This window comes from Sapajus apella, unplaced genomic scaffold, assembly GCF_009761245.1.
Source record: "Sapajus apella isolate SASKATOON/1434 unplaced genomic scaffold, GSC_monkey_1.0 scaffold176, whole genome shotgun sequence".
Classification (NCBI taxonomy): Eukaryota; Metazoa; Chordata; class Mammalia; order Primates; family Cebidae; genus Sapajus; species Sapajus apella.
The window spans coordinates 1,458,296-1,477,713 of NW_022437116.1; positions in this window are offsets into that span (position 1 = coordinate 1,458,296).

Here is a 19,418-nt window from a genome sequence, read left to right on the forward strand (position 1 = left end):
TGTGTGTGTGTGTGTGTGTGTGTGTGTGTGTGTGTGTGTGTGTGTGTTATATATATATATTTTCAATAAAGCAAAAAAAAAAGTGTGGAAAGGACACCCTCTTCACCAAATGATGCTGGGATAATTGGCATGCCACATGTAGAAGAATTAAAACTGCATCTTCATCTCTCAACTCACAAAAATCAACTCAAGATGGATCAAAGACTTAAATCTAAGACCTGACTGTAACAATTCTAGAAGATAACATTGGAACATATATTCACATTTTATTATCCACTCGTTGGCTGATGAACATGTAGGCTAATTCCATATTTTGCAATTGTGAATTTTGCTGCTATAAACATGCATGTGCAAGTGTCTTTGTCATATAATGACTTCTTTTCCTCTGGATAGATACCCAGTAATGAGATTGCTGGATCAAAGGGTAGTTCTACTTTTAGTTTTTTTTTTTTTTAAATTATTATTATACTTTAAGTTCTGGGGTACATGTGTAGAATATGCAGGTTTGTTACATAAGTATACATATGCCATGGTGGTTTGCTGCATCCATCCCCCCGTCATCACATTAATCTTTCCTCCTAATGTTAGTGCTCCCCAATCTCCCCACCCCCTGCTATCCTCCCTAAGCCCCCACAGCCCCCAACAAGACCTGGTGTGTGATGTTCCCTCCTCTGTGTCCATATGTTCTCATTGTTCAAATTTTCTTTATGAGTGAGAACATGCGGTGTTTGATTTTCTGTTCTTGTGTCAGTTTCCTGAGAATGATGGTTTCCAGTTTCATCTATGTTACTGAAAAGGATATGAACTCATCCTTTTTTATGGCTGCATAGTATTCCATGGTGTATATGTGCCACATTTTCTTTATCCAGTCTATCAGTGATGGGCAAGTGGGTTGGTTCCAAGTCTTTGCTATGGTAAACAGTGCCACAATAAAGATATGTGTGCATGTGTCTTTATAATTGAATGTTTTATAATCCTTTGGGTATATACCCAGTAATGGGATTGCTGGGTCTAATGGTATTTCTAGTTCTCGATCCTTGAGGAATCACCACACCATCTTCTGAAAGCTTTGAACTAATTTACACTCCCACCAACAGTGTAAAAGTCTTCCTGTTTCTCCACATCCTCTCCAGCATCTGTTGTCTCCTGATTTTTTAATGATCACCATTCTAACTGGTGTGAGATAGTATTTCAATGTGGTTTTGATTTGCATTTCTCTAATGTCCAGTGATCATGAGCTTTTTTTCATAAATTTGTTGGCTACATAAATGTCTTCTTTTGAGAAGTGTCTGTTCATATTCTTTGCCCACCTTTTGATGGGGTTGTTTTTTCTTTTAAATTTGTTTAAGTTCTTTTTTGATTCTGATTATTAGCCCTTTGTCAGATGGGTAAATGGCAAAATTTTTTTCCCATTCTGTTGGTTGCTGGTTCAATATATTGATTGTTTCTTTTGCTGTACAAAAGCTCTTAAGTTTAACTGGATCCCTATGTTGGCTTTTGTTGCCATTGCTTTTGGCGTTTTAGTCATAAAGTCCTTGCCTATGCCTATGTCCTGAATGGTACTGTCTAGGTTTTCTTCTAGGGTTTTTATGGTGTTAGAGCTTAGTTTAAATCTTTAATTCATCTAGAGTTAATTTTTGTTTAATGTGTAAGGAAGGTTTCCAGTTTCATCTTTCTGCATATGGCTAGCCAGTTTTCCCAACACCATTTATTAAATAGGAAATCTTTTCCCCCTTGCTTACTTTTGTCAGGTTTGTTGAAGATCAGATGACCGTAGATGTGTGGTGTTACTTCTGAGGCCTCTGTTTTGTTCCATTGGTCTATATCTCTGTTTTGATACCAATACCATGCTGTTTTGATTACTGTAGCTTTGTAGTGTAGTTTGAAGTCAGGTAGCGTGACGTCTCTAGCCTTGTTCTTTTTGCTTAGGATTCTCTTGGCTATGTGGGCTCTCTTTTGGTTTCATATGAAGTTTAAGGTGTTTTTTTTTTTTTTTTCAATTCTGTGAAGAAAGGAAAAGAGGAAGTCAAATTGTCTCTATTTGCAGACGACATGATTGTATATTTAGAAGATCCCATTGCCTTAGCCCAAGCTCTCCTTAAGCTGATAAGCAACTTCAGCAAAGTCTCAGGATACAAAATCAATGTGCAAAAATCACAAACATTCCTATACACCAATAACAGAGAGGCAAATTATAAGTGAATTCCCATTCACAATTGCTACAAATATAATAAAATATCTAGGAATACAACTAACAAGGGATGTGAAGGACCTCTTCAGGGAGAACCACAAACCACTGCTCAAGGAAATAAGAGAGGACACAAACAGATGGGAAAACATTCCATGCTCATGGTTAGGAAGAATCAGTATTGTGAAAATAGCAGTACTGCCCAAAGTCATTTATAGATTCAATACTATCCCCATCAAGCTAGTTTTAGTTCTTTAAGGATTTTCCATGCTGTTTTTCATGGTGATTATACTAGTTTACATTACCACCAGCAGTGTAAAAGTATTCCCTTTCACCACATCTACACAAATGTCTAATTATTTGATTTTTAAATTATGGGCATCATTGCAGGTGTAAGATGGTATCACATTGTGGTTTTTATTTTCATTTCCTGGATAGTTAGTAATATTGAGCATTTATTCATGTGTTTGTTGGCTGTTTCTATATCTTCCTTTTTTTATCGTACTTTGGGTTCTGGGGTACATGTGCAGATCCTGCAGGATTGTTGCATAGGTACATACATCTTCTTTTGAGAAGTGTCTATGTCCTTAGCCTACTTTTTGATGGATTTTTTTTTCTTTTTAATTTGTTTGGATTCTTTGTGAATTCTGGATTTTAGCCTTTGTTAAATGCATAATTTGCCAAGATTTTTTCTCCCACTCTGTGGGTTGTCTGTTTGCCGATTATTTCTTTTGTAGTACAGAAGCTGTTTAGTTTAAATTTATGCCTACTGTTCCATTATTAGAATGCCGAGCATGTGGGAATTATTTATATTCTACTGATCAAGGTCATCACCAAGGTCTGATAGCAAAAATTCCAAAAATTGCAACCTTAGGAGTACATTGATTAATTAAGTCCCATCTATCTTTGTTTTTGTTGCATTTACTTTTGGCTTCTTGGTCATGAGCTCTTTGTCTAGGCCACTGTCTAGAAGAGTTTTTCCAATGTTATCTTCTATAATTGTTATGATCAGGACTTAGATTTACGTCTTTGATCCATCTTGAGTTGATTTTTTTGAGGTGAGAGATGAGGATGCAGTTTTAATTCTTCTACATGTGACATGCCAATTATTCCAGCACTGTTTGTTGAACAGAGTGTCCTTTCCACACTTCATGTTTTTGTTTGATTCATTGATGATCAACTGGATACAAGTATTTGGCCTTATTTCTGGGTTATCTATTCTATTCCATTGGTTTATGTGCCTGTACTATGCTCGTTTATACCAGTACTATGCTGTTTTGGTAACTATAGCCTTGCAGTATAGTTTGAAGTCAGGTAATGTGATGCCTCCAGATTTATTCTTTTTGCTTAGTTTTACTCTGGCCATGTGAGTTCCTTTTTTTTGGTTCCACATAAATTTTAGGATTGCTTCTTCAAGTTCTGTGAATAAAGATGATGGTATTTTGGTGGGAATTTAATTGAATTCATAGATTGCTTTTGGTAGTATTGTTCCAGTCTCAGCAATGCATCTTAGTGTACGAGTTTCTCATTCTCTGAACTAATACCCTGGTTTCTTTGTCCTAAATCCAAGAAAGTTAAGGAATGTGGACACAAAGGTGGAGTTGGAACAGAAGTTTAACAAAAAGAAAAAAAAAAAAACTCTCTGCGGCAGAGAGGGGATTCCAAGTAGATGGTGGGTTACAGCTGAATTTAAAAGTTTTTATAAGAAACTCCTCTCATCTGTGTAGCAGCTTGAGTAACTTCTCTTATCAGTAAAGCTGTCTGTGCAACTCCCCTTGTCTCATGCAGCTGTGGGTATGTATCTAGGCAAGCACAAAGCACCACTTCTCTTGTTTGTATAACTGTGGGTTTGTTTTAGATAAGCCCCTGCTCCTCTCTGTGTAAGTTCCCACCATGTATATGGTCTGTTACCTATCTAGAAAAAGAGACAAAGAAACATTCCTCAGTCTCCCTGTTCTTTTCAGTGTGACCCAGAGTGGAGGAAAAGACAGTGGGAGCATCCCCTCAACTGTTGTCCCTCTTTGGTTCCTGGGTCCCAATACTGTATTTGCCACCCCATGGTTGCAGGCATGACCCTCAAACCATGGTACCAGGGAAGCTAAGCAATGAGTCTAGTGGTGCTCACCCATGTGACATTAGTCTGCTGCTTGGCAATTAGATAATTACCCTTTGACTTCCTAGACATTTGTGGTCTGTGTGACTCCTTGATGAATGGATCTTGGAAAAAAATACATAGCAGTTGCATTTATGCAAGGCCCCTTAATGGAGGGAATGTACTGGATTGAGCTTTATATTCTCCTACAATGGGTTAGACTAGATAATTTATTCTTAGGTGGTGGTTCCAGTTAACTTCCAGACATAAAATCTGCTTTCTATTTAGATACCATTCTAGTTGTAGGCAGAATAGGTGTCTCAAGAAAACATAAGGGTCAAATGGTGGCCTTCCTGCTAATGCAGGAGTATTGAGATTAAAATTTGGTTTTGATGGACATTTTTCTCCTCGCTGTTGAAAGCAGAGTTCTCTTGCTTGCAGAGGGGGCATAAAGTTTGGCCTGTAGCAGAGGTATGTAAAGGGGGGAAGAACTGGAAGACGAAGTTTTTGGCAACGGTCAGACAAAACTCCCCATGGAATGGATTCCCATTCCACTAGGCGGTACTGTAAGCCTTTAAAAACCAGGTAGTAACTTTGCATCTAAACAGAGGATGGAGAGGGAAGTCTAAACATGTGGCAAGCTGTCCTCATAGCATGCCTCCAAGAAACAGAAAACTAACTTGTCTCATAAAGCAACTGTTTCAATTTATTGGGCAGTGCTGGGCTTTTACATGGAGGTAAGAAAGAACCCAAATGAAGAGGCAAACAAGCCAAATAGAAAAGAGGACATTCACTTGGGGTGAAATCCCCCCTGTACAGTGGAATGAATATCTGTCACTGAGGACAAAAAGCCCTCACTAGCCTTTAGAAAATTTAGACTGAAGTTCTGAAGTCCTCTGTCTCAAGGAAATTACAAAAATCAGATCAGCAATTCTTTAAGTTACATTCCTGATTACTAAGACACCAATTAACTATAACCAGCAAGATTATATTTCTAGGTTGCAAAAGCACCCAGAATATTGTGTATACCAAGGGACAGGAAATGTGATAGCCATGATAGGATAGAGGAAAGTGCAGTAAGAAAGGACTGGAATCCCTGGTGCCAACCCCCTGATGAACCACTGGGGACTGGAGTTAGTCTACGGGCCTTCAGATAACACTGGTGTGTGGCCCCAGCCAGAAATCTTCAGTTGTCCTAGAACTTCCTTCAAATCCTATGCTATGGCTTAGGGCTTCTGTGAAAGGAAATTAGATTGGAATAAACTAGAAGTCTCAGAAATGAAAGTAAAGAGTTAAAGTAAAATGTCTACTTTTACTCACCCTTCTGATGAACTCTCTTTTTTCCAGCCAATGCACCAAATATATGTTGCAGTCTCACCAATGCACTTCAGTGTAGCAGTTTCTCATTGTCTGAACTAGCACCCCAAGTTCTTTGCCTTACATCTAAAAAAGTTAAGGAATGCAGACACAAAGGTGGGGTTGAAGTGCAAGGCTCATAAGTGAAATAAAAATAGCTTTCTGCAGCAGAGAGGGGAGTCAGAGTGGATTGCCATGTTTCAGCTGAATTCAAAAGTTTATAAGAAACTCCTCTCATCTCTGTAGCAGCTTGAGTAGCCTCTCTTATCAGTAAAGCTGTCTGTGCAACTTCCCTTATCTCATACAGCTGTGGGTATGTCTCTAGGCAAGCACAAAGCACCACTTTTCTTGTTTGTATAACTGTGGGTTTGTTTTTGATAAGCCCCACTCCTCCCTGAGCAAGTTCCCCACATTAATATCACTGAAAAGTGGAGAAAACTTTTTTTTGAGAGCTCGCTAATTAGAAAAAGAAGCAAGAATGTCTGTTTTGGACCCTGTTTTGCTTATCTGTCCAGATGCCATCTGAGTTTTCTTCTTCCCAGGTTGTTTTATTTTTGTCTGTTGCTGTGACTTTTCAGGCAGGCTACTTCTGCAGTCTGAAATTTTCCCCCCAATTTTTTCTCTTTTTTTCTCCCTCAGTATGATCATTTTCACAATATTGATCCTACCCATTCATGAGTGTGGGATGTATTTCCATGTTTGTGTCATCTGTGATTTCTATCAGCAGTGTTTTGTAGTTTTCTTTGTAGGGCTCTTTTATCTCTTTGGTTAGGTATATTCCTAAGTATTTATTTTTTTTACAGCTATAGTAAAAGAGTTTGAATTCTTGGTTTGAGCCTCAGCTTGGTTGCTGTTGGTGTATAACTGTCCTACTTGTTTGTGCACATTGATTTTGTACGCTGAAACTTTACTAAATTTATCAGATTCAGGAGCTTTTTGGATAAGTGTTTAGGGTTTGTAAGCATGTAATTATATAATCGGCAAACAGTGACAGTTTGATTTCCTTATTGCCTGTTTGTAAGGCTTTTATTTCTTTCTCTTGTCTCATTGCTCTGGCTAGGACTTCTAGTACTATGTTAAATAGAAGTGGTGAAAGCGGGCATCCTTGTTTTGTTCCAGTTCTCAGGGAAAATGCTTTCAACTTTTCCGTGTTCAGTAATGTTGGCTGTGGGTTTGTCATAGATGGCGTTGTTACCTTAAGATATGTCCCTTTTATGCCTGTTTGGCAGAAAAAGCCATCCAGTATCATAAAGTGATACTGGATTTTGTCAAATGTTTTTACTTTATAATTGAGATGATCATATGATTTTTGCTTTTACTTCTGTTTATATGTTTTATCATGTTTATTGACTTGTGTATTTTAAACCAACCCTGCATTCCTGATATGAAACTTGCTCAATAATGGCATATTATCTTTTTGATATGCTGTTGAATTCAGTTAGCCAGTATTTTATTGAAGATTTTTGCATCTATGTTCATCAGGGATATTGGTCTATAGTTTTCTTTTTTTGTTATGTCCTTTCCTGGCTTGGTATTAGGGGAATGCTACCTTCATATAATGATGGAAAGATTCCCTCTTTCTCTATCTTTTTGAATATTTTCAGTAGGATTGATACCAGTCATTCTTTGCATACCTGATAGAATTCCGCTGTGAATCTATCTGGTCCTGGACTTTTTTTGTTGGCAATTTTTTTAATTACTGTTTCAATCTTGCTACTTGTTATTGGTCTTTTCCGAGTTTCTATTTCTTTCTGGTTTAATATAGAAGGGTAATATATTTCTAGGAGTTTATTTATCTCCTCTAGGTTTTCTTGTTTGTGTGCGTAAAGATGTTCATAGTGACCTTGAATGTTCTTTTGTATTTCTGTGCTATCAGTTGTAATATCTCCCATTTCATTTCTAATTGAGCTTATTTTATCTTTTTTATTGGTTAATCTTGTTAATGATCTATTGATTTTATTTATCTTTTCAAAGAACCAGCTTTTTGTTTTATTTATCTTTTGTACTTTTTTGTTCTAATTTTATTTAGTTCTCCTCTGATCTTTCTTCCTTGTATGATTTAGATCTGCTTTCCTACCCAAATCTTATGTTGAATTGTAATCCCAGTGTTGGAAGTGGGGCCTGGTGGGAGGTAATTGGATAATGAGGGCGATTTCTCATGAATGGTTTGATACCATTTCTCTTGGTCATAATAGTGAGTGAGTTCTTGTGAGATCTGGTTGTTTAAAAGTGTGTAGTGCCTCCCTACTTTCTCTCTCTCTTGCTTCTGGGAGTAAAATGAGGGAACATCTGGTACTTCCTAGAGATATATTTAATGGTTGTGACCAAAATGCTGTTAGTAATATGGGCAATGAAGTGCAGGTTGAGGAGGTCTCAGATGGAAATAAGGAAATTATTGGGAACTGGACTAAAGGCCACTTTTGCTATGATTTAAGAAAGAATCTGGCTTCATTGTGCCCCTGCTTTAGGGCTCTGTAGAGTCTTGAACATAAAAGTGATGATTCAGGGTATCTGGCAGAGGAAATTTCTAAGCAGAAAAGTGTTCAAGATGTTGTCTGGTTGTTCCCAAAACCTATGCTTATATGCATGAGTAAAGAAATAATCTGAAACTGAAGGTTCTATTTAAAAAAGTAGAGTGTAAAAGTTTGTAGGAATTGCAGCCTGGTCATGAGGTAGAAAAGAAAAGCCCATTGGGTCAGTTAAGTGTCAACTTGACTGGATTAAAGGATGCAAAGTATTGCTTCTGCATGTGTCTGGGAGGGTGTTTACTAGAAGAGATTAGCATCTGAGTCAGTAGATTGGAAGAGGCAGACTCACCCTTAATCTGGGTGGGTACCATCTGGTCAGCTGCCAACATGGCTAGAAAAAAGCAGGCGGAAGAAGGTGGAATGAGCAAACTTGCTGAGTCTTTTGGGCCTCATCTTTCTCCTGTTCTGGATGCTTCCTACTCTTAAACATCAGACTCCAAATCATTTGGCTTTTGTCACACCAGTGGTGTGACAGGGGCTTTCAAGCCAATGGCCACAGACTGAAGGCTGCATTATCATCTTCCTTACTTTTGAGGTTTTGGGACTCAGACTCAGCCACTGCTGGCTTCCTTGCTCCTCAGTTTTCAGACAGCCTATCATGGGACTTCACCTTGTGATTATGTAAATCAGTTCTCCTTAGTCAACTCGTATTAATATATGCATATTTCTTATTAGTACTGCCCCTCTAGAGAATCCTAACACATCCATTTTCAAGGGAGAAATTCAGTAGGCTGTAGAAATTTGCTAAGTGAAGAGGAGCTGAATGTTAATAGCCAAAATAATGAGGAAAATGCCTCAAAGGCATTTCAGAGACTTTTGCAGCAGCCTCTCCCATCACAGTCCAAGAGACCTAGGAGGAATGAATGGCTTTATGAGCTATGCCCAGGGTCCCACTGCCCCATGCAGCCTCAGGACACTGCTTTCTGCATCCCAGCTGACCCAACTGACCATAGCTAAAATGGGCCCAGCTACAGCTTGGACTGCTGCTTCAGAGGACACAAGCTGTGAGCCTTGGTAACTTCCAAGTGATGTTAAGCCTACAGGGGCACAGAGCGCAAAAGTTGAGGCTTGGGAGCCTCCACCTAGATATCAAAGGACGTATAAAGAAACATGGATGTTCCCACAGAAGCCTGCTACAGCAGTGGGGCCCTCAATTAAAACCTCTACTAAGGCAGTGCAGAAAGGAAATGTGGGGTTGGAGCCCCCACACAGAGTCCCCACTATGTCACTGCCTACTGGAGTTGGAACACAAGGGCCACCATCCTTCAAACCCCAGAATTGTATATGCAATGTCAACTTGTACTCTCAGTGTGAAAAAGCTGTGGGCACTCAATGCTAACCTGTGAGAGCAGACATGGGGGCTGACCCCTGCAAAGCCACAGTGGTGGAGCTTCCCAAGGCCTTGGGAGTCCACCCCTTGTGTGCCTGGCTGTGGAATATGGAGTCAAAGGAGATTATTTTGGAGCATTAAGATTTAATGACTGCACTCCTAGCATTCAGACTTGCGAGAGGCCTGTAGCCCCTTTCTTTTGGCCAATTTGTTCCATTTGCAACACAAGTATTTACTCAATGTCTGTCACTACTTTATATCATGGAAGTAACTAACTTCTTTTTGATTTACAGGCTCATAAGCAGAGGGGATTAGCATTGTCTCAGATGAGACTTTGGACTTTGGTCTTTTGAGTTAACACTTGAATGAGTTAATACTTTGGAGGATTGTTTGGAAGGCATAATTATATTTTGCAATGTGCCAAGGACATGAAGTTTGGGAGGAGAAAGGGGCAGAATAATATGGTTTAGATCTGTGCCTCCACCTAAATTGCATGTTAAATTGTAATCCCCAGTGTTGGAGATAGGTTCTAGTGGCAGGTGATTGGATCATTGTCACAGGATCCTTAGGGTGTTGCTTTTCTAGGTGAAACCTCTGTGGCTGGTGGTACCTTTGCCCAAGTTTTGCCCAGGTCCACTGAGCTTGATCTGCCCACTTGGCCCGGCAGGCTGTGCTTGGCTTGTACTACTGGCCCAGATTGCATGCCTGCCAAGGGCTAGCCAGACATGAAACGGTGAGGGGTGTGTGAGTGAACATGGGTTACGGCCACTGCACACAGCCAGGTGTGCCAATTGTGGCTACGTGGGCAGCTCCAGGCACTGGCTCCCTGCGAGGCTGTGGCAGGACCAGGTGAGTTGCAAGCAGCTTCCACTTCAGGCACTGGGGAATGTGGTGGTGCCGAAAGCTTGGAGATGGCAGGAACTGAAGAGCCCCAAAGAGAGTGTCACAGCCCTGGTTCAGGGACCTCCTAGGTCCCTGAAAGGGAGGCCATGGCTCTTCCCCCTTTCACTCTTCTCTCCTCATCACCTGTAATGTGGCGAGTGTGGGGGTGTGTTTCAGCCCTGTTTGTGTTACTGCTCTTTCAGTCCCACAATTCCACAGGTCCCAAGTTCTTGTCCTATGTCCAGAAAGAATGGGGTTGGCAGAAAACTGAAGAGGGAGTAAGGTGAAGAGAAGCTTCGTTGAGCAACAGAACAACTCTCAGGAGACCCAAAGTTGGTAGCTCCTTTCCTCAGGCAGGTCATCCCGACGAGTGTCCAGCTGTCAGCTGAGGGGGGCTCCGCAGTCAGTAGCTCCTTTTTGCAACTGTTAGTCCTGAAGTCTCTGTGAGTCTGGCTGAGTCCAGGGATTTTACAGTCTTCAGAAGGGAGAAAGTGCATGCTAAATTATATGTTCAATGCTATTCCTCTAAAACCACCAATATCATTTTTCACAGAGTTGTTTACACCAGTTTTCACAGAGAAAGCTATACTAAGATTCATATGGAACCAAAAAAATCCCAGATAGTTATGGGAAGCCATAGATGGGCCTGGAGATTTTACTACAGGTCACGGATTCACCCTGGAATTGGCAGCCTGGCCCCCGTGCTTCAGGCTGTCCCTGGCTTGAGTGTGGGCTTCACAAGTGACTCACCTCTTTCTATCCAGGAGACTGTCTGCCTCAAGCCACTATCAATCATGTTGTCAATGGTGCTCAGGCTGTTCATGGCTGATGGGCATCTGCAGGCCTGCACTGAGCTGCCCTCAGCAACCCCCCCCCCCCGGGTCTCCCTCCCATGCTTGTTGGCATCCAAAGTTCAGAGGGAGCTGAGGGAGCAGGGGGCTGGCATGTCAGCACTGCCCTAAGTATGTGCACTACTGGCTGGGTTGTGACAGTGCCCAAGCTCAGCCACAACTTCACTCCACTCTGGAATGGGCACTGGGAGTGGGGAGAATCCAAGCCACAGGAGCAGACACATCTGAGCCTGTGGGGAGAGGGAGGCTTTCTAGTCCCTTGAGCGTGCAGAGATACTTGGGTCTGCAGCCACAGCTGGGTGACTGTAGCTGCGCCCAGAGTATGAGAATCCTACCCCACCAACTAAGAAGGGTATGGGGCTCTTGCCTGTTCTCTGCTCCCACCTACTTCATGGAGCATGCAGCCCCAGCTGTGTGTCATGCATTGCAGCCAGTGTCTTTGTAGTGGCACTCCAGATGCGATGCCACTGCCATCAATTGGGTGGTTTCTTATGAATGGTTTGGCATCATCCCCCTTGGTCACAATAGTGAGTGAGTTTTCATAATATCTGGTTGTTTAAAAAAGTGTGGCACTTCCTTCCTCTCTCTCTTGCTCCTGTTCTGACCGTATAAGATGGGCCTGCTTTCCCTTCACTTTCTGCCATGATTGAAATTTTTCTGAGGCCTCTCCAGAAGCTGAGCAGAAGCCAGCATCATGCTTCCTGTACAACCTGTAGAATGATGAGCCAATTGAATGTCTTTTCTTTATAAATTACCCAGTCTCAGATATTTCTCTCTAACGGTATGAGTACAAACTAATACCGTTCCTAATGATTGCAATCAACATGATGATAGATACAAATGGTCTCTAAACTAATTTAAGGGACTTTATGGGTAGTTTTCAGTTTGCATCATTAATGATTCATACATCTATATTTTAAGACCATATGTCATTTGGCAGAAATATGTTTTTCTGTAAAGCAAACAGACATTGGAACATTTAGGTCATTTAAAACTAGTTTTAGACAAAGACATCCATACTCACCACTTATATTCTGCATAGTACTAGAAGTCCTGGCTAGAGCAATTAGGCAAGAGAAATTAATAAAAGGCATCCAAATAGGAGAAGAGGCCAAACTATCTTTCTTTTACGACAATATGAGTCTATACTTAGAAAATCCTAAAGACTCTACCAAAAGGCTCCTAGAACTGATAAGCTACTTCAGTAAAGTTTCAGGATATATAATCATTGTACAGACATCAATAGCATTTCTATACACCTATAACATTCTAGCTGAGAACCAAATACAGAACACAATTCCACTTATAATAGCCACACACATAAGTAAAATACTTAGAAAGATAATCAAATTAAAGAGCTTAAAGATCTCTACGAGGAGAACTACAAAACACTGCTGAAAAAAGTTAGAGATGATATAAATAAATGCAAAAACATTCCAAGCACATGGGTTGCAATAACTAATATAGCTGTAATAGCCATCCTGCTCAAAGTGATTTACATATTCAATGCTATTTCTGTAAAACTACCAATATCATTTTTCACAGAGCTTTCACAGAGAAAGCTATACTAAGATTCATATGGAACTAAAAAGAGCTCAAATAGTCAAAGTAATCCTTAGCAAAAAGTACAAAGTTGGAGACAACACATTACTTGACTTCAAAATACACCACAAATCCATAGCAACTAAAACAGCATGGTGGTGGTACAAGAACAGACTCATAGACCAATGGAACAGAAGAGAGCTCAGAAATAAAGCTGTACATTTACTACCATCTGTTCTTTGACAAACTTGACAAAAAACAAGCAATGGGGAAAGGACTCCCTATTCAGCAAATAGTGAGGAGATAACTGGCTATTCAAATGTAGAAGAATAAAACTGGACCCCTACCTGTCACATACACAAAAAGTAAGGTGAATTATAGACTTAAATGTAAGACCTCAAAGTATAAAAATTCTAGAAGAAAACCTAGGAAATACTTTCTCAGTATCAAAGCAGGCAATAATGTATGGCTAAATCTCTAAAATCAACTGTGGCAAAAACAAATTTGCTAAATGAAATCTAATTAAATTAAATAAATTCTGCACAGCAAAACAAAACAAAACAAAGCTATCAACAGAGCAACAGAAAGCCTATAGAGCAGGAGAAAACATTTACAAACTATGTATCCAACAAAAGTGTAATATCCAGAATCTACAAAGAAACTTAAACAATTCAACAAGCCAGTAACAAATAACCCCATTAAAAAGAGGGCAAAAGACTTGAACAAACACTTCTCAAAAGAAGACATGCAAGTGGCTAACAAACATGAAAAAATGCTCTATGTCACTAATCATAAGGAAAATGCAAATCAAGATCACAATCAGATCCCATTTCATACCAGTCAGAATGGCTTTTGTTAAAAAGTATAAAACAGGCTGGGTACAGTGGCTCACACCTGTAATCCCAGCACTTTGGAAGGCCAAGGTGGGCCTATCACAAAGTCAGGATTTTGAGACCACCCTGGCCAGCATGATGAAACCCCGTCTCTATCAAAAATACTAAAAATTATCCAGGCATGGTGGCATGTGCCTGTAGTCCCAGCTACTCGGGAGGCTGAGGCAGGAGAATTTCTTGAACCCGGCAGGTGGAGGTTGCAGGGTTGCAGTGAGCTGAGATTATGCCATTACACTGCAGCCTGGGTGACAAAGCTAGACTCCATCTCAAAAAAAAAAAAAAAAAAAAAAAAGTGAAAAACAGGTGTTGGCAAGCCTGTGGATAAAAGGAGACACTTATACACTGTTGGACAGAATATAAAGTGGTCCAGCCACTATGAAGAGGAATTTAAAGATTTCTCAAAGAACTAACAGTGGAACTACCATTTGACCCAGCAATCTCATTATTGAGTATATATTCAAAAGAAAATAAATAATTCTGCCAAAAGGACACATGTACGTGTATGTTCATCACAGTGCTGTTCATAATAGCAGAAACATGGAAATATCCCAGGTGAGGTGCACATAAATGGTGTATTGGATAGAGAAAATGTGGTATATATTCAGATGTAATACTATGCAGCCATAAAAAAGAACAAAATCATGTCCTCTGCAGCAATGTGGATACAGCTGGAGACCTTTATCCTAAGCAAAGTAATGTAGAAACTGACACAACAAATACCACATGTTGTCACTTAAAAGAGGAAGCTAAACAATGCGTACATGTGGGTGTAAGCATGGGAACAATAAATATTAGGGACTACTATTTAGAGGGGAGATGGGAGGGGGAAAGGGTTGCAGAAATATTGAGTACTATGCTAACTACCTGGTTGATGGGTTCAATTGTACCGCTAACCTCAGCATCACACAATACAAGTCTGTAATAATTCTGCACATGTACTTCGTCATTCTAAGATAAAAATTGTACATGAAAAAAGTATATTTATATGATGAAAGGCTGCACAATCTTAGTGTAAAATGTAAATAGAAATATATAAAAATAACTATATAATAACACAAACAGAAAAGAATAATCTTTTAAAAAAGTATGTCATTATGGCATTGAAAATGCTTGTTTGGAAGATCAATTTTCTTATCTGAAGAAACTCTTACAAAGCAATGTTGGAAAATTTTCAACCAAAAACTTTCAGTTGGTTTTAGGGTTATGAGAAAGGAAGTTATAAAAGAAGTTAGTTCCTGTCTTTTGGTTTGGTAAATCTTCAGACAACCTATTCCACTGATGATCTTGGACCTGTAGCTATAACTTTTATTCAGAACCAGCAGAAGATTTGCTTTCCAAATATCTTTAGTCTATGAAAGTAATCTTTAAGTGTCCTGTGGATATCCAAAATTACAATCTGAATTCAGAGGAATACCAAGACATAGGATATAACAAAAAAGATATTTTCCAAACTACATGGACATTGGAATCAAATCTGGCAAAGATTCCAGAACTATTTTTATTGTTGTTTTGTTCAGGAAAAGAAAAATTTGTTTAAAGGATATGAATATGAGAACACAAAGCTTAACAATGCACTGAGTCAACTATGTAGAAGCTGGAAGGCAAGAATAAGGTTAAAAGACAAAGAGGCTTGGTAACTGGTGGCCGAAAAGGTGAGTCTGTCGTCAAGTTTCAAACACTATTTAGGCCTTCTGATGGAAGAAATGTTTTTATATGGAGTCAAATGAGGAACAAACATCCAGATAATGACATTAAATTGTGATGAGGAATAAGTTTTCTCTTAATTAATCACTGTACTACTGACATAGAGACATGCTTGCTTTTCAAAGGGCTCTAATAACTTTTAGGTAAACTATATAAGAATAAAATATTATGAAATCTAAAGCTTACCTTACAGTAACCTTCTTTTTCCCACCTCCATGAATAACCATGCTCCAAACACCCTAAGTAGCTATTATTAAATTATCTCTCTCTCTTTTCTCTCTCTCTCTCTCTCTCTCTCTCTCTCACACACACACACACACATACACATGCACACACACACACAATGTATCCTGATCAAAATTACCTATATATCAAAAGGTTGCTTCAAACAGAAAGTTTATCTATATGTGAAGAACAATAAGATTATTTTACTATTTATTTAAAAAGATCTATAATTCTAAAGAAAATATTGCATCAGGATGTTAGCATTAGATAATACAAGAACTAATTCATCACCAACAATCAGTACTAAGTAACTCACATCCTTACCTTCTACTTCTTCCCCCAACGCTATACAAAGACAATACACAAATTTTGATTAAATCATTTATATAATTTGTTTAAGATAAAAATACCACCCTCAAGCTTATGCTTTAAGATAAATAGTATGGCTTTGGACATGCACACATTAGAAGATAGGAAACAATCATGATAAATTTTAATTTGAAAAGCTTCATGTCATGACGTAAAATTTGTATATACAGAGTGGGACTTCAACTTTTTTTGTTTGTTTGCTTGTAACGGCATATTAAAAATATAAAGAAAGTAATCTAAGATATTGCCAGTAGCAAAACTGTTAGTAATAAGAATATTTTATGTGATTTCCAATTTTATATACAGAACATCTTTAGTGAAAAATTACATTTAATTTTTGAAGTATATTTAAAATTGTTGATGTGATTCAAAAATGCCATGTTTTGAGAAAGAAGAATGAGAGGCAAATTGTAGGAAATAAGAGAGAAACTAGAAAAAAGATGAAACAAATAAGAAAGGGTGGATCATATTGAAGAAGAGAAAAATCGGTGATGGAATTTCAAGAAGGAAAGTGCTACAAGGTGTTAAATCCTCCTGTAATCTCTGCAGGACAACGGGGGACTAAGAGTCATTAAGAAATCTTTTGTAAAGTATCTGTTCATATCCCTTACCCACTTTTGAATGGGCTTGTTTGTTTTTTTCTTGTAAATCTGTTTTAGTTCTTTGTAAATTCTAGATATCAGCCCTTTGTCAGATGGGTAAGCTGCAAAAATTTTTTCCCATTCTGTCGGTTGCCGATTCACTCTAATGACTCTTTCTTTTGCTGTGCAGAAGCTGTGGAGTTTGATTAGGTCCCATTTGTCTATTTTGGCTTTTGTTGTCAATGCTTTTGGTGTTTTGGTCATGAAGTCCAACAAACATATGAAAAAATGCTCATCACTGGTCATCAGAGAAATGCAAATCAAAACTACATTGAGATACCATCTCACGCCAGTTAGAATGGCGATCATTAAAAAATCTAGAGACAACAGATGCTGGAGAGGATGTGGAGAAATAGGAACACTTTTACACTGTTGGTGGGAGTGTAGATTAGTTCAACCATTGTGGAAGACAGTGTGGCGATTCCTCAAGTACCTACAAATAGAAATTCCATTTGGCCCAGCAATCCCATTACTGGGTATATATCCAAAGGATTACAAATTGTTCTACTATAAGGACACATGCACACGAATGTTCATTGCAGCACTGTTTACAATAGCAAAGACCTGGAACCAACCCAAATGCCCATCAATGATAGACTGGACAGGGAAAATGTACTACATATACACCATGGAATATTATGCAGCCATCAAAAACGACGAGTTTGTGTCCTTTTTAGGGACATGGATGAACCTGGAAACCATCATTCTCAGCAAACTGACAGAAGAGCAGAAGATCAAACACCGCATGTTCTCACTCATAGGCGGGTGTTGAACAATGAGAACACATGGACACAGGGAGGGGAGCACTACACACTGGGGTCAGTTGGGGGGCAATAGGGGAAGGATGGTGGGGGGTGGGGAGTTGAGGAGAGATAGCAAGGGGAAAGATGCCAGATGTAGGTGATGGGGAGGAAGGCAGCAAATCACACTGCCACGTGTGTACCTATGCAACAATCTTGCATGTTCTTCACATGTACCCCCAAACCTAAAATGCAATAAAATAAATGGAAAAAAAAAAAAGAAATCAGGCGTGTGGGTGGGGTGCTCTGTGCAGTAGACTAATTGTTCCTTTTAAGGAGTTCCTATTCAGTTGGAGATGTACATTTGAGACTAAAGAGTTATGAATAAACATTTACCAAACAGTCGACCATTTTTAGTCCGCAAAAAAAGACAGCATAAAATATACAGATATTGAGAGAATACACAGGGAAGATATAAAGAAGAATGACTAGAGGGTTAGGATACGGAGACAGATTTTTAAGTGAGGAAGGTACATAGATTGATAGAGATGAAGAGTGAAGAAATTTTAACTGGAGAATGGAGCATACAAAAACACACATTTAAGAATAGATAAGATGTGCCGGAGGTATAGTGAAATGGTATACAAGATGTAAAAACATTCTTACTTCCATATCTCCTATTTGAAGTTGTTGTGAGTGGTAATGGTGAAAAAGAGAGACATCCTATGAGTTGAATGATAGTGATTTCAAACAAATATATTTACAATTGTTCATGCGTTTACCCATTAAAGAAGCATTTATTAACAGCCACTATGTGCCAAACACCCTTGAAGACATTGGGGTTAAAGGAATTAATAACAGAAAGAGAAATTTGTGCCCTAGTTTGCTTAGGTTCTAAAGAGTGTAGACAAGCAAATAGATAATTAAAGTATGTAGTATGTCAGATTTTTTAGCATAATTAAAAACAGAAACATAATAGTACCATGGGTCTCATATAATATGCTAGACATTTCCACTTCTTGGTGGATAATATTAATCAAGAGATTTTAATAAAATATGTCACATATGAGCCTTGCCTTAAAATAATGAGTCTTAATGCCTTGTATTGTGTACAAGATGAGAAAGACTCTGTTACTAAGATGATCTGCTGCTAATTGGAATAATGAGCACTAGAAATACGATTTATTTTTGTATGTCAAAACAAAGGGAACAACATGATGTCAGAGATGTCAAAACAGCAAGATATTATTTATTCTTATTCTCTTCACATCTTTGGCTTGTTGCAATTGAACTTTTCAAAATTGGGGAACTGAATACAATTAATCTGTAGGCTTCCTGAAATTGTAGAAACAAATACCAATAGGCTATAGAATTGCTCTCCTCCCAGGAATACAGTTATGGTGTTTGTTGGGGGTGGGGGCAGGCAATGATGAAAGAAGATGTTTGTGAATCACATTCAATTTGAGTGAAATTAGCTTGCTAGCATTTCAATTATCAGAGTTGCTGTTAGCATTTCCATGTAGTTCTATGCACATACCTGGATATGAATCTCTCAGACTATACTCAGAAATGAGTAACTATATGGAGAGAAGTACACAACTCTTCTATGTAACCTACACAAAAATCAATTTCCATTAGCAAGAGTCTTGTCTTGGTGTACAACAGGAAATGTGAAATTGCTATATGAAACATTTTTTTCACTTTTTAAAACATTTTCAAGATAGAATGAAAAATAATATCACTAACATGACCAAAAGTAGAGGCAGTCAGACAAAAATAGCATCCTAATTTAAAAAATTGTTCTTCAAAACAAGATAGATGAAACACTGAAACAGCTTTTAGGCAGACTATTCAAGAAGATCTTGACAGTGGCAGCATTTGGGGGTTTATCTTTACAAAGAATAAAATGGTTTTGAACAATTTTCCCTGCGACCTAGATTAGGATGAAGCATCCTCTTCTTCAACATTACCCATCCATGCTCTTTTGTTCTCTTTTCACTTTTGGAAATAGAGAGATTCACACAGGCACATAAACAAAGGACTTTTCTGTGTTTGGGAAAATCCTGGGGTACTTATT